General features: G+C 46.2%; 1 protein-coding gene across 3 annotated transcripts in view; it reads left to right on the forward strand.

The window, feature by feature from the left end:
- The first annotated feature begins 4,135 nt into the window (after nucleotides 1-4,135).
- The window catches only part of LOC139279954 (mucin-2-like), a 242,283-nt gene continuing 232,154 nt past the window's right edge, over nucleotides 4,136-14,264 (forward strand). For 2 of the 3 annotated variants that reach the window (XM_070899303.1, XM_070899305.1), the window contains exon 1: nucleotides 4,136-4,236. The gene's annotated coding sequence lies outside the window, so the exon portion shown is untranslated. Of the gene's footprint in view, nucleotides 4,237-5,359; nucleotides 5,468-14,264 lie in introns of all 3 variants that reach the window. The other variant, XM_070899304.1, reaches the window with a different exon arrangement.

Here is a 14,264-nt window from a genome sequence, read left to right on the forward strand (position 1 = left end):
GTCTGCTCTCTCAGGTGGACGTAAAAGATCCCATGGCACTATTTTGAAAAAGAGCAGGGGAGTTATCTCCGGTGACCTGGCCAATATTTATCGCTCAATCAACACAACAAAAAAACAGATTATCTGGTCATTTTCACATTACTGTTTGTGGGAGCTTGTTGTGTGCAAATTGGCTGCCACGTTTCCCACATTACAACAGTGATTATACGCCAAAAGTACTTCATTGGCTGTCAAGCTCTTTGAGACATCCGGTGGTCGTGGTAGGCGCTATATAAATGCAAGTCTTTTTGTTAAAATTTGATCCTGGGATGTGGCAAGGCCAGCATTTATTGCCCATCCCTAATTGCCCTTGAGAAGGTGGTGGTGAGCCGTGTTTTTGAACTGCTGCAGTCCGTGTGCTGAACGTTCTCCCAAAATGCTGTTCAGGAGGAAGTTCCAGGATTTTGACCCAACGACGATGAAGGAACAGCGATATATTTCCAAGTCAGGATAGTGTGTGACTTGGAGGTTAACTTGGAGGTGATGGTGTTCCCATGCGCCTGCTGCCCTTGTCCTTCTAGATGGTCGAGGTGGTGGGTTTGTGAGGTGCTGTCAAAGAAGCCTTGGCGAGTTGCTGCAGTGCATCTTGTAGATGGTACACACTGCAGCCAGGGTATGTCAGTGATGGAGGGAGTGAATGTTTAAGGTGGTGGATGGGGTACCAATCAAGCAAGTGGGCTGTTTTGTCCTGGATGTTGTTGAGCTTCTTGAATGTTGTTGGAGCTGCACTCATCCAGGCAAGTGGAGAGTATTCCATCACACTCCTGACTTGTGCCCTGTAGATGGTGGAAAGACTTTGGGGAGTCATGAGGTGAGATACTCACCGCAGAATACCCAGCCTCTGACCCGCTCTTGTTGCCATAGTATTTATGAAGCTTGTGCAGTTAAGTTTCTGGTCAATGGTGACCCCTAGGATATTGATGGGGTACTTGGTGATGGTAATGTTGTTGAATGTCAAGGGGAGGTGGTCAGACTCTTGCTTGTTGTAGATAGTCTGCCCAGCACTTGAGTGGCAAGTAACAGTCAGACCACACATCAGCCCAAGCCTGAATGTCGTCGATGGAAGAGTCTGGGATATTGGACGAAGGTATGATTCTGTGACTATGACTATGTCAGGCTGTTGGTTGACTAGACTGTGGGACAGCTCTCCCAATTTTGCCGCAAGTCTCCAGATGCTGGTGAGGAGGATTTCGCAGGGTTAACTGGGCTGGGTGTGCCGTTGTCGTGTCCGAAGCCAGTGCCGAGGTCGATGCCGGGTGGTCCAGCTGGTTTTATTATTATTATTATTTCTCATAGCCGTTTATTACAACTGAATGGCTCGCTCAGCCATTTCGGAGGGCAGTTAAGAATCAACCATATTGCATCGGGTCTGGAGTCACTTATAGGCCAGACTTTCTTCTCTAAAGGACATCAATGAACCAGATGGGTTTTTCCGACAATCCGATAGTTTCATGGTCACCATTAATGATACTAGCTTTTTGTTCCAGATTTATTTAATTAACTGAATTTAAAGTCCCCAGCTGCCCAGGTGGGTTTTGAACTCAGGCTTCTGGATTACTAGTCCAGTAATGTAACAACAACTGACTAGTAATGTAACAACAACTATGCTATGATTCCCATAGAATACAATGGCGGTCAGCGGCGAAGCAAAGGCATTTACTGCTGGCCCTGGAGTAAGCTTCGCACAAAGATCTAGCGATCCCCATGTAGAGAAATTTGGGTTTTCCGTTGTTCAATTCAAATCAATCGCTGGGATCCCATAGTGCGAGTTGCTGTGATGTCAACAAGCTGTCCAAGCAGCCAATCAAAAGGCAACATTCTCACAGTGGGTAGGCTCTTAAAATTCTAACTTTTCAAAAATGTTAGAGAGAGCAAATCAAACATTGAGGCTCTCACATAAAATAAAGATGAACAATCTTCAAGAACAAGTTTCTTAAATTTTTAATTTATTAAAATGGATAAACTTCACACTGCACAAAATTAAAATGTGTTTTTCTGGCCCATAATCTTTGTTTAGCAGTCATACGCTGTTAAAATCCCAGTTACACCTAATCCCTTCGGGCCTAAGTTTCAGTGGGGACTTCAACAGCGTAATTACTGTGGTAGTGCCAAAGTTTTTGTCAGTTTCGCTAATTTCAGTGATGACACTCATTGCCGGTTCTGTGGGTGGGGCACGGTGTAGCCTGTGTCGGAGCAGTGAGTGACAGACTACAGCTTGACGCCAAATCCCAAAGTCGCAGGCAGTTTCAAAGGCGGAATGACGGCAAATGCTGCCAGTTCACCATTATCCGGATTGCAAAATCCGGGTCAATATAATAAAAATACAGCATGTAGTTGGAAATAATTTTTTGAGTCAGGTTAATTGAACTTTTTTTGGAAGCCTATTAGCAGAAATGTATTTGAAAATGGCTTAAAACGAGACTATTGTACATAATTGTAATTTGTACTCTGCAACGTGGGGCTTGGAGAAGTAGAGTCATGCGAACCAGTGAAAGGTTGGTCCAGATTTTGTGCAGCAATATTTAAGTTTGATGTAGAACTTTTTCATATTGCACTTTGTTTATGGTTCATTGCTTTTGGGTGTAAGGTTCTGCAAAACCAACCACGGAGACATGTGGCAGGGAGAATGGAAAGATGCCATGTTTAAAATGATCAATTGCAGCCAACAGCCTGTAAACCGCGGAGGATGATGGGACTCTGGCCACCCTGTACAGGCAAAATCTCTCCAGTAATACACAAGGCAACACAAAGGGTATCAGTTTGAATAATTAAACAAAGGCCCACAGGTCTGATGCAATCAGTTTGGCCAGCCCAGACAGAGTGTCACCTCTGTCGAGATAGTGAACAATCATCATCATTCCAGACACATCGAACTGCCATTCACACCCCATGAACGGACTATAAGAAAAGCTGCAAAAACACACAAGGAAGTTGGAGAGGTTGGAGGTTTTGGAAGGTGGGGGAGGTTTTGGAAGTTGGAGAGCTTGGAGCTTGCAGCTTGCAGCTTGTATCTAGAGAGAGCTCTCGCTCCATCTCGCTCCACCAGAGGAAGAAGCAGCAGTTCCGCAGACGAAGCCACCGAGACTGAAAACCAACAGGCAGTGGCAGTGACTTCCCACAGCTGAACTGAGCAAGGAAACCAACCAGAGGTTGGAGGTTGGAGTCAGCTTTTGGGAGTTGAGTCAGCTTTTCACAGGGCCCTCGCTCTGGGGAAGGTGTGCTTAACTCCAGCAGCTTTTTGCTTAGGAGCCAACCGAAAGGCAAAGAGAAGAAACCGACGCAACATCGAGGAGGAAAACCGAACCGACCAACAACGTAAAACCCACCCCAGAGGGACCCCGAGCTGAAATAAGTGCCCCCAGAACCCCGGAGTTGATAGGATTGTGAGTAGAGCCCAAACCCCCTCACAGACTCAATTTAGGATAGGGATTGGTGAGAAGGGTGGAAGTGGGAGGTGTGCTTGTGTGAGTGGAATGTTTTAACCTCTTATTTTCCCCTTCCCTGTTGCAAGATTTTTTGTGTTGTTGAGTGAGATTGTGCCATTACTGCTATTTATAACCTCTTCCTATGCCCTCTATCTTGGTGTTTACTATTCTAAATAAACAACATTAGCCATTTTGTACTCTTACCCACTGTATCTGGTGCCTCATTAATCTCCCATCCTCATAAATCACACGTACAGAACCCTAGGGGAGTGTGGATTCGAACCCACACCCCCAGCTCCCTTTACATGGGGTACATTAATATTCTGAAGTAATTGAAAGCTGTTACCATATTTATGGACTGCACCTTTGGTTTTTTTAAATACGGAGATTTAAAATAGTAGTTGATGCTACCAAATCAGTGTAGTTTGTTGTTGGATTTGTACTTCATACTTGGGACTCAAACAAGCATGAGATAGTCATTTCATACACCAGGAGACTGATTCTCGGCTCCTCTGTGCTCCGATTTTCACCCCGGAGAGGTGGCAATGGCGGCGGTGAGGTGCTCTGGGCGGGCAATCAGCTTCCAGTGCCTCACAGCGATCCTCGGGTCCGGTTTTGCGGCAGGGCGGAGCAGCACCGCCTGGAAGAGCTGCGTCGGTGTGCAATGCCCCTGGTAGCGACACCGGTGTGAGTTTTGACTTCAGCCCGACCCGTACACCCCGCAGTGACCGCCTGGGAAATCGGGCAGCCCAACGATACTGACTGCCGAGAGGTAAGTAATGGACTCCTAAGGTAACTGTGATTGTTTTTTCTTTTAACTTTGTTTTGTTGTGGTGGCGCGGGCAATGTTTTGGGAATGTTTTTGTGTTTTTGTTTAGGTTTGATTTTCTCCCAGCCCGGCTCTTTAGCTCAGGAGTTTCCCACCCGAACGCCCCAGAGAGGTGTACAACACTTCTCTTAGTGCTGCGCCCCCTGACTCAGGGCCCAGCAGACAATGTTACTGACTGAGGCGCAAACTCTTCCCGGGTGCAAATTTTATCACCCCACTGCGATTACCGCCCCGAAATCATCACAGCCGAAAATCCAGCCCTAGTTATATGGTTACTTGTATACCAAATAATTTATATCAATGCAAGGGTGGTGATGTAAATACAGTTTGAGAACATTCTTGCTATTTCAGAATAAAATATTTATTATGTAACCCATCTGGATGCACTTTCTCTCGCTTGTCATAGTTACTGTAGTGTAACAGTATATTGTTAAAGAAGAGACTACAAAAAATACTCCAAGCATTACTAAACTTGTGTGAAGTAAAAAAAATTGGCAGTAATTAAATAGAAAGCATGTTTCATTTGCTGTTTCATGCCAGATGTTGTTTAATTCAAATATGGTGTAGGTCTTTTACCTTTGCATACTGTACACAATATGTTGCACTGCTATTGGGTTACAAGTGGCTGAGCGGCTTGGACTGAATACCGAAAAAGTAATTTCATTAACAATGATTCTCACTGAGCCAAGTCAAACCAGAATTTATTCTCCCAACAAAAAAGTTAACTCATTCACATTCTTAATGCTGCGTCACAGTATCCTCCATTTGCCTCTTGGTCATTTATGTTACGATAAACTAATGAAAGAAAGAACTTGTATTTATAGAGCTCCTTTCATATTCTTAATGCTTTACACCCAGTAAATGACTTTTTGTCATGCAATCAGTGAGGCGGCCTATTTGCACTCAGTGAGGTCGCAGACAGCAGTGGGACAAATACCAGATTATGATGGTGGGATGGGTGTTGGCTAGGATATCAGAAGAACTTCCCTGGCTAGGATGTTAAAAGAACTCCCCTGCTCTTCTTTGAATAATACCATGAGATCTTCTACATACTCTTTCATCATAGGTGGTCCCTCGAACGAGGATGACTTGCTTCCACAAGAGTTCACAGATGTTTCAATGAAGGACCCGATGTTCCAGTCCTGAACTCCAGTTGAGGGGGTGGAAAATGCCTGTGCGTGGATTTTTTTAACGTGTGCACACCTGCCACCACACAGGCTTGACAGAGCTAGACCTTAATCCAGTGGCAAGGGTTAACCAGGATGACTGGAGACCTGCTCTGCTGCACGGACCGAGTGCGTACACATATCGCAGTGTGGGCTGGCCCGTGCTGCCCCTGGGCCCTCGGCTCTTCTGGGTCCCGTACCCTCATTCGCCGCACCTCCGCCCGCGATGTTCCAGGGCCCGCACTCCAGCTCTATTTATAGCCCCGACCTGCGGTGGTGTTCTCACACAGGTCGGGGCGCCCCATAATGTATACTCTTTAACAGGCAATCAAAAGCTGGTATTCATAGTCAATCCATCGAACACAACAGAGCCCCTATATTCATGATGGACCTGATACTGAAACAGAATTCTGTTGCGCTCTCTCTGAAGTACTTTCTGTTTGTTCTGAGAAATATTAGGCTTTTGGCTTTCTGTTTCTATTACGATTATATAAATGTTTCACCAGAAAGCTTTCAGAGTCACTGTAAACCCAGTATTTTGTAACAGAGGCTCCAACCGGGATATTCATTTTTAGCGCCCCAAAAGAAGAGGGGAGCATTAAGGGAAGTATTCCACACCCCTCGCAGGGCGCTAACCCTGATTCCTGGGGTGCTATCGCGGGAGTGCTGCTGAAGGTCTGCCACTAGGAAACCGGCATCCCACACCTAAAGGGGAGGTCAGCTGGATCCCCCAGAAAGTTACAGAAAAACAATAGGGTCCAGCATCTGGCAGAGATGCATTAATGGGAAACAATTTCATTTGAATTGCCCCCCTGCTCCCCCTCGGACATATCGCCCCGGCAGCTTCTCCGTGACGTCTGCTCGCCCTGTCGGAAGTCGCGGCAGGCGCTATGGCAGGCGAGAGCAGTCAGGTTCACGACTCCGGCGCTATGGGGACAGTCGGTGACATCACCCAGTGTGTGGTGCTAGAATGCACAGCACTGACTCTTAGCGCAGTCAGTAGACTGAAGGTCGCGGGAGGCACTGCCGGAGCGGCGCTCGATTGGTAAGAGCTCAACGGCCCGTTACCGTCCCTCTCGGGCGTTAACAGGTGATGCAAAGCAACCAAATTTCTAGCCCATGGAATTTACTGAGATGCAGAAAACTGGATATTAATTAATAGAGCAGGAGATCAACTTTGCTCGCACCAAGCATGATATTATATCTCGTTTGATAAGAACATAAGAAATAGGAGTAGAGTAGGCCATTTGGCCCCTCGAGCCTGCTCTGCCATTTAATAAGATCATGGCTGATCTGATCATGGACTCAGCTCCACTTCCCCGCCCGCTCCCCATAACCCTTTACTCCCTTATCGCTCAAAAATCTGTCTATCTCCACCTTAAATATATTCAATGACCCAGCTTCCACAGCTCTCTGGAACAGAGAATTCCATAGATTTATAACCTTCTGAGAGAAGAAATTCCTCCTCATCTCAGTTTTAAATGGGCGGCCCCTTATTCTGAGACTATGGCCCCTAGTTTCTTTTTTGATCTGTGCTACAAGGCTTTACTTTTCATACAAGGCAATTTAAATGATACTCTTCCATTTCACGCTGTTTAACAGCAAAGTTACTCACAGGTAGGCCAGGTGCTGTGGAACTATAATCACTTTGTACCATGAGTCAGAAATGGAGATGCTTTTTTCGGCTGCAATCCAGTTGTGCTGTGTGGACTATCCTGCAAGTTGCCAATGAAAATTTCATTGCAGGGCAATTTTCATGAATGGTTTCTATCCTTGTCCCTTCTCCCTGAACTCATTGTCAAAGAAATGGATGAAAGCAGGAATAATCATCCTACAATTTTCAAACATCACTAAACGGTGGATCTCTAATTGGCTACTTAGTCCCATTGTGAACTACACGAATGTGACTTTACAAAAAAACAGCAAACTTGTATTTATGTTACCTAAAGGAAATAAATTGCAGGGCTACGGGGAAAGGGCGAGGGAGTGAGGCTGGCTGAGGTGCTCTTGCAGAGAGCTGGCACGGGCTCGATGGGCCAAATGGCCGCCTTCTGCGCTGTGACCATTCTACAAAATTAGCTGAGGATTCGAAGCCAGAGATCTGTGGTGAATGGATGATTTTTTACTGGAGGGAAGTATACAGTGGCGTTCCCAAGGTTCAGTACTAGGCCCATTGGTGTTTTTGATATATAATGATTTGGGCTTGGGGGTACAGGGCACAATTTCAAAATTTGCAGATGACAAGAAACCTAGAAGTGTAGTGAACAGCGAGGAAGATACTAATAGACTTCATGAGGACATAGACCAGCTGGTGGAATGGGCAGATGCATGGCAGATAAAATTCAACGCAGAAAAGTGTGAGGTGATACATTATGCTGGGAAGAATGAGTCGAGACAATACATGCTAATTGGTACAATTTTAAAGGGGGTGTAAGAACAGAGAGACCTGAGGGTATTTGTGCACAAATCTTTGAAGGTGTCAGGACAGGTTAACTAAGCAGTTAATAAAGCAAAGGGGATCCTGGGCTTTATACATAAAGGCAGAGAATACCAAAGCCAGGCAGTTATGCTAAACCTGTATAAAGCACTAGCTTAGCCCCAGCTGGAATATTGTCCAATTCTGGGCTCAACATCGGAAAACCAACGTAATTGGTACAGAAATATAAATAAAGTGAAAGAAAGATTGGATTAGGAGGGAGAGAAAAAAGACAGAAAGGAAAAGGAAGAAAACATTTTAATAAAAAATGTGACATTTTTAAGAACTCCGATAATAATTCACAACCTAAAAGAATGAGACTCCACACTTATTGTTGTTTAGTTTCTAGTTGATTGGCAGTTATTAACAATTATCACACCTTAAAAGGGTTATATAGTAATTATGCTGATAATTACTGGACTTACATTTCTGTCAGGAGTTTAGCACAGCACAGCGCAGCACAGAAGGAGGCCATTCGGCCCATCGAAGCTACGCCGGCACTTTCGAAGAGCAATCCAGTGAATCTCATCCCCCGCCCTTTCCCCATATCCCTGCAATTTTTTCTCCTTCATGTATTTATCCAATTCCCTTTTGAGGCGATAGCCCTCCATCCCAGGAAGGAATTTAAAAAAATCTCCCGACAAAAGCATGGTGATTGATCCAACAAAACGCAGGGAGTGGAGAATATTTACATAACAGAAAGTCTGTGCATCAAATCAATCCCAGTCACTCAGCAGTGTGATTGACAGGGGAATTATCTCCATTCTGTCCAGGAATAGTTCTGTCCAATTCACCATCCTTCGCAGTCCTCCTTCTGTTTATTTCTCAATCCTTTAATCTAATTGGTTAAGGAAATACCCTGTTGGTCGTGCCATTCACCAAGGTTGCAGAGGCCCTTTTCCACACTGTATGGGTCAGAAGGCAAGCCCTTGCGACGATTCAATAGGGGACCCAAGCAAAGACTGCCCCATGGAAGAACAATGGATAGAGAGGCCTAAAAAGGCCAGCGGGAGTCGAGCAGTTCGAGCAGTCAGTCAAGGAGGCGGGAGCTCGGAGCAGCGCGAGTCCGGGGTCGGCGAGAGGCCTATAAAGGCCAGCGGGAGTCGAGCAGTTCGAGCAGTCAGTCGAGGAGGCGGGAGCTCGGAGCAGCGCGAGTCCGGGGTCGGCGAGAGGCGTACCGGTGCAGTTACAGGGAGAAGGCAAAGATACAAAGGTGACGTCACAGCCTAGGGGGTAAGTGATTGGCTGGTGATTGGTGAGTAGTTTTTCTTTTTCTTCTTATATTGGTCAGTAACTTTTAACATTGTTATTACCAGTTTAAGTGTATCTAAGGGTTAAGACATGGCAGGAGAGCTCGGTCGGGTGTTATGCTCCTCCTGTACCATGTGGGAACTCAGGGACACTTCCGGTGTCCCTGACGACTACGTGTGCGGGAAGTGTGTCCACCTCCGACTCCTGACGGTCCGCGTTACGGAATTGGAGCTGAGGGTGGATTTACTCTGGAGCATCCACGATGCTGAGAATGACGTGAGTATCACGTGTAGTGAGTTGGTCTTACCGCAGGGAAAGGGTCCACAGCCAGATAGGGAATGGAAGACCAGCAGGAAGAGTAGTGCAAGGAAGGTAGTGCAGGGGTCCCCTGTGGTCATCCCCCTGCAAAACAGATACACCGCTTTGGGTACTGTTGAGGGGAATGACTCATCAGGGGAGGGCAGCAGCAGCCAAGTTCATGGCACCGTGGCTGGCTCTGCTGCACAGGAGGGCAAGAAAAAGAGTGGGAGAGCGATAGTGATAGGGGATTCAATTGTGAGGGGAATAGATAGGCGTTTCTGCGGCCGCAACCGAGACTCCAGGATGGTATGTTGCCTCCCTGGTGCAAGGGTCAAGGATGTCTCGGAGCGGGTGCAGGACATTCTGAAATGGGAGGGAGAACAGCCAGTTGTCGTGGTGCACATTGGTACCAACGACATAGGTAAAAAAAGGGATGAGGTCCTACGAAACGAATTTAAGGAGCTAGGAGCTAAATTAAAAAGTAGGACCTCAAAAGTAGTAATCTCGGGATTGCTACCAGTGCCACGTGATAGTCAGAGTAGGAATCGCAGGATAGCGCAGATGAATACGTGGCTTGAGCAGTGGTGCAGCAGGGAGGGATTCAAATTCCTGGGGCATTGGGACCGGTTCTGGGGGAGGTGGGACCAGTACAAACCGGACGGTCTGCACCTGGGCAGGACCGGAACCAATGTCCTAGGGGGAGTGTTTGCTAGTGCTGTTGGGGAGGATTTAAACTAATATGGCAGGGGGATGGGAACCAATGCAGGGAGACAGAGGGAAACAAAAAGGAGACAAAAGCAAAAGACAGAAAGGAGATGAGGAAAAGTGGAGGGCAGAGAAACCCAAGGCAAAGAACAAAAAGGGCCACTGTACAGCAAAATTCTAAAAGGACAAAGGGTGTTAATAAAACAAGCCTGAAGGCTTTGTGTCTTAATGCAAGGAGTATCCTCAATAAGGTGGATGAATTAATTGTGCAAATAGATGTTAACAAATATGATGTGATTGGGATTACGGAGACGTGGCTCCAGGATGATCAGGGCTGGGAACTCAACATTCAGGGGTATTCAACATTCAGGAAGGATAGAATAAAAGGAAAAGGAGGTGGGGTAGCATTGCTAGTTAAAGAGGAGATTAATGCAATAGTTAGGAAAGACATTAGCTTGGATGATGTGGAATCTATGGGTAGAGCTGCAGAACACCAAAGGGCAAAAAACGTTAGTAGGAATTGTGTACAGACCTCCAAACAGTAATAGGGATGTTGGGGAGGGCATCAAACAGGAAATTAGGGGTGCATGCATTAAAGGTGTAGCAGTTATAATGGGTGACTTTAATATGCACATAGATTGGGCTAGCCAAACTGGAAGCAATACGGTGGAGGAGGATTTCCTGGAGTGCATAAGGGATGGTTTTCTAGACCAATATGTTGAGGAACCAACTAGGGGGGAGGCCATCTTAGACTGGGTGTTGTGTAATGAGAGAGGATTAATTAGCAATCTCATTGTGCGAGGCCCCTTGGGGAAGAGTGACCATAATATGGTGGAATTCTGCATTAGGATGGAGAATGAAACAGTAATTTCAGAGACCATGGTCCAGAACTTAAAGAAGGGTAACTTTGAAGGTATGAGGCGTGAATTGGCTAGGATAGATTGGCGAATGATACTTAGGGGGTTGACTGTGGATGGGCAATGGCAGACATTTAGAGACCGCATGGATGAATTACAACAATTGTACATTCCTGTCTGGCGTAAAAATAAAAAAGGGAAGGTGGCTCAACCGTGGCTATCAAGGGAAATCAGGGATAGTATTAAAGCCAAGGAAGTGGCATACAAATTGGCCAGAAATAGCAGCGAACCTGGGGACTGGGAGAAATTTAGAACTCAGCAGAGGAGGACAAAGGGTTTGATTAGGGCAGGGAAAATGGAGTACGAGAAGAAGCTTGCAGGGAACATTAAGGCGGATTGCAAAAGTTTCTATAGGTATGTAAAGAGAAAAAGGTTGGTGAAGACAAACGTAGGTCCCCTGCAGTCAGAATCAGGGGAAGTCATAACGGGGAACAAAGAAATGGCAGACCAATTGAACAAGTACTTTGGTTCGGTATTCACTAAGGAGGATACAAACAACCTTCCTGATATAAAAGAGGTCAGAGGGTCTAGTAAGGAGGGGGAACTGAGGGAAATCTTAGTCGGGAAATTGTGTTGGGAAAATTGATGGGATTGAAGGCCGATAAATCCCCAGGGCCTGATGGACTGCATCCTAGAGTACTTAAGGAGGTGGCCTTGGAAATAGCGGATGCATTGACAGTCATTTTCCAACATTCCATTGACTCTGGATCAGTTCCTATGGAGTGGAGGGTAGCCAATGTAACCCCACTTTTTAAAAAAGGAGGGAGAGAGAAAACAGGGAATTATAGACCGGTCAGCCTGACCTCAGTAGTGGGTAAAATGATGGAATCAATTATTAAGGATGTCATAGCAGTGCATTTGGAAAATGGTGACATGATAGGTCCAAGTCAGCATGGATTTGTGAAAGGGAAATCGTGCTTGACAAATCTTCTGGAATTTTTTGAGGATGTTTCCAGTAAAGTGGACAAAGGAGAACCAGTTGATGTGGTATATTTGGACTTTCAGAAGGCTTTCGACAAGGTCCCACACAAGAGATTAATGTGCAAAGTTAAAGCACATGGGATTGGGGGTAGTGTGCTGACGTGGATTGAGAACTGGTTGTCAGACAGGAAGCAAAGAGTAGGAGTAAACGGGTACTTTTCAGAATGGCAGGCAGTGACTAGAGGAGTGCCGCAAGGTTCTGTGCTGGGGCCCCAGCTGTTTACATTGTACATTAATGATTTAGACGAGGGGATTAAATGCAGTATCTCCAAATTTGCGGATGATACTAAGTTGGGTGGCAGTGTGAGCTGCGAAGAGGATGCTATTAGGCTGCAGAGTGACTTGGATAGGTTAGGTGAGTGGGCAAATGCATGGCAGATGAAGTATAATGTGGATAAATGTGAGGTTATCCACTTTGGTGGTAAAAACAGAGAGACAGACTATTATCTGAATGGTGACAGATTAGGAAAAGGGAAGGTGCAACGAGACCTGGGTGTCATGGTACATCAGTCATTGAAGGTTAGCATGCAGGTACAGCAGGCGGTTAAGAAAGCAAATGGCATGTTGGCCTTCATAGCGAGGGGATTTGAATACAGGGGCAGGGAGGTGTTGCTACAGTTGTACAGGGCCTTGGTGAGGCCACACCTGGAGTATTGTGTACAGTTTTGGTCTCCTAACTTGAGGAAGGACATTCTTGCTATTGAGGGAGTGCAGCGAAGGTTCACCAGACTGATTCCCGGGATGGCGGGACTGACCTATCAAGAAAGATTGGATCAACTGGGCTTGTATTCACTGGAGTTCAGAAGAATGAGAGGGGACCTCATAGAAAAGTTTAAAATTCTGACGGGTTTAGACAGGTTAGATGCAGAAAGAATGTTCCCAATGTTGGGGAAGTCCAGAACCAGGGGTCACAGTCTGAGGATAAGGGGTAAGCCATTTAGGACCGAGATGAGGAGAAACTTCTTCGCCCAGAGAGTGGTGAACCTGTGGAATTCTCTACCACAGAAAGTAGTTGAGGCCAATTCACTAAATATATTCAAAAGGGAGTTAGATGAAGTCCTTACTACTCGGGGGATCAAGGGTTATGGCGAGAAAGCAGGAAGGGGGTACTGAAGTTTCATGTTCAGCCATGAACTCATTGAATGGCGGTGCAGGCTAGAAGGGCTGAATGGCCTGCTCCTGCACCTATTTTCTATGTTTCTATGTTTCTATGTTTAGAGGCATTGGAGGAGGATGGTGCAGCAGATTGTGTCAACGGCTGCAAAGACGGTGTTATATATGTGGACTTGTATTTACTCCGTACAGCCACCAGAGGGCTCATCCCCTGGAGTCCCAAGGGATCCCATAATCCCTTGGAAGCACAGGAATTTAAGGAGGCTTCAAAGGTTGGCGAGACACTCTGGAGACCTGCAATAAAAGACTACGGTTACACTTTACTTTGAGCTCACAGTGTTCAGTCTGACTCTTTCTCCATACACAACAACTGGCGACAAGATACAGATAGCGAACCCAAAGATGCAGAGAACAGTGGGCATCCTGGAGAAATTCTCGGAGGGAGAGGATTGGGAAACTTCTGTGAAGCGACTCGACCAACACTTCGTGGCCAACGAGCTAGATGGGGAAGAGAGCACTGCCAAATGAAGGGCGATCCTCCTCACCGCCTGTGGGGAACCAACGTATGGCCTCATGAAGAATCTGCTCACTCCAGCGAAACCCGCGGAGAAATTGTACGATGATTTGTGCACACTGGTCCGAGAGCATTTGCACCCGAAGGAAAGTGTTCTGATGGCGACGTACCAGTTCTAAACCTACAAAAGATCTGAAGGTCAGGAAGTGGCGAGTTATGTCGCCGAGCTAAGACGCCTGGCAGGACATTGCGAATTTGAAAGACATTTGGAACACATGCTCAGAGGCTTTTTCGTACTTGGTATTGGCCACAAAACCATACTTCGCAAACCTTTGACTGTAGAGACCCCAACAAAGGCTATAGCGATAGCCCAGGCGTTCATTGCCACCAGTGGCAATACGAAGCAAATCTCTCAGCACACAAGTGCTGCTACAAGTACTGTGAACAAAGTGGTGCTGTTTTCGAATCATAATGTACAGGGCAGGTCACACATACTTGCAGCTGCACGTCCACAGATGACTCAGAGCCCACCATCAAGGGTGATGAAT

This window comes from Pristiophorus japonicus, chromosome 14, assembly GCF_044704955.1.
Source record: "Pristiophorus japonicus isolate sPriJap1 chromosome 14, sPriJap1.hap1, whole genome shotgun sequence".
Taxonomy (NCBI): Eukaryota; Metazoa; Chordata; class Chondrichthyes; family Pristiophoridae; genus Pristiophorus; species Pristiophorus japonicus.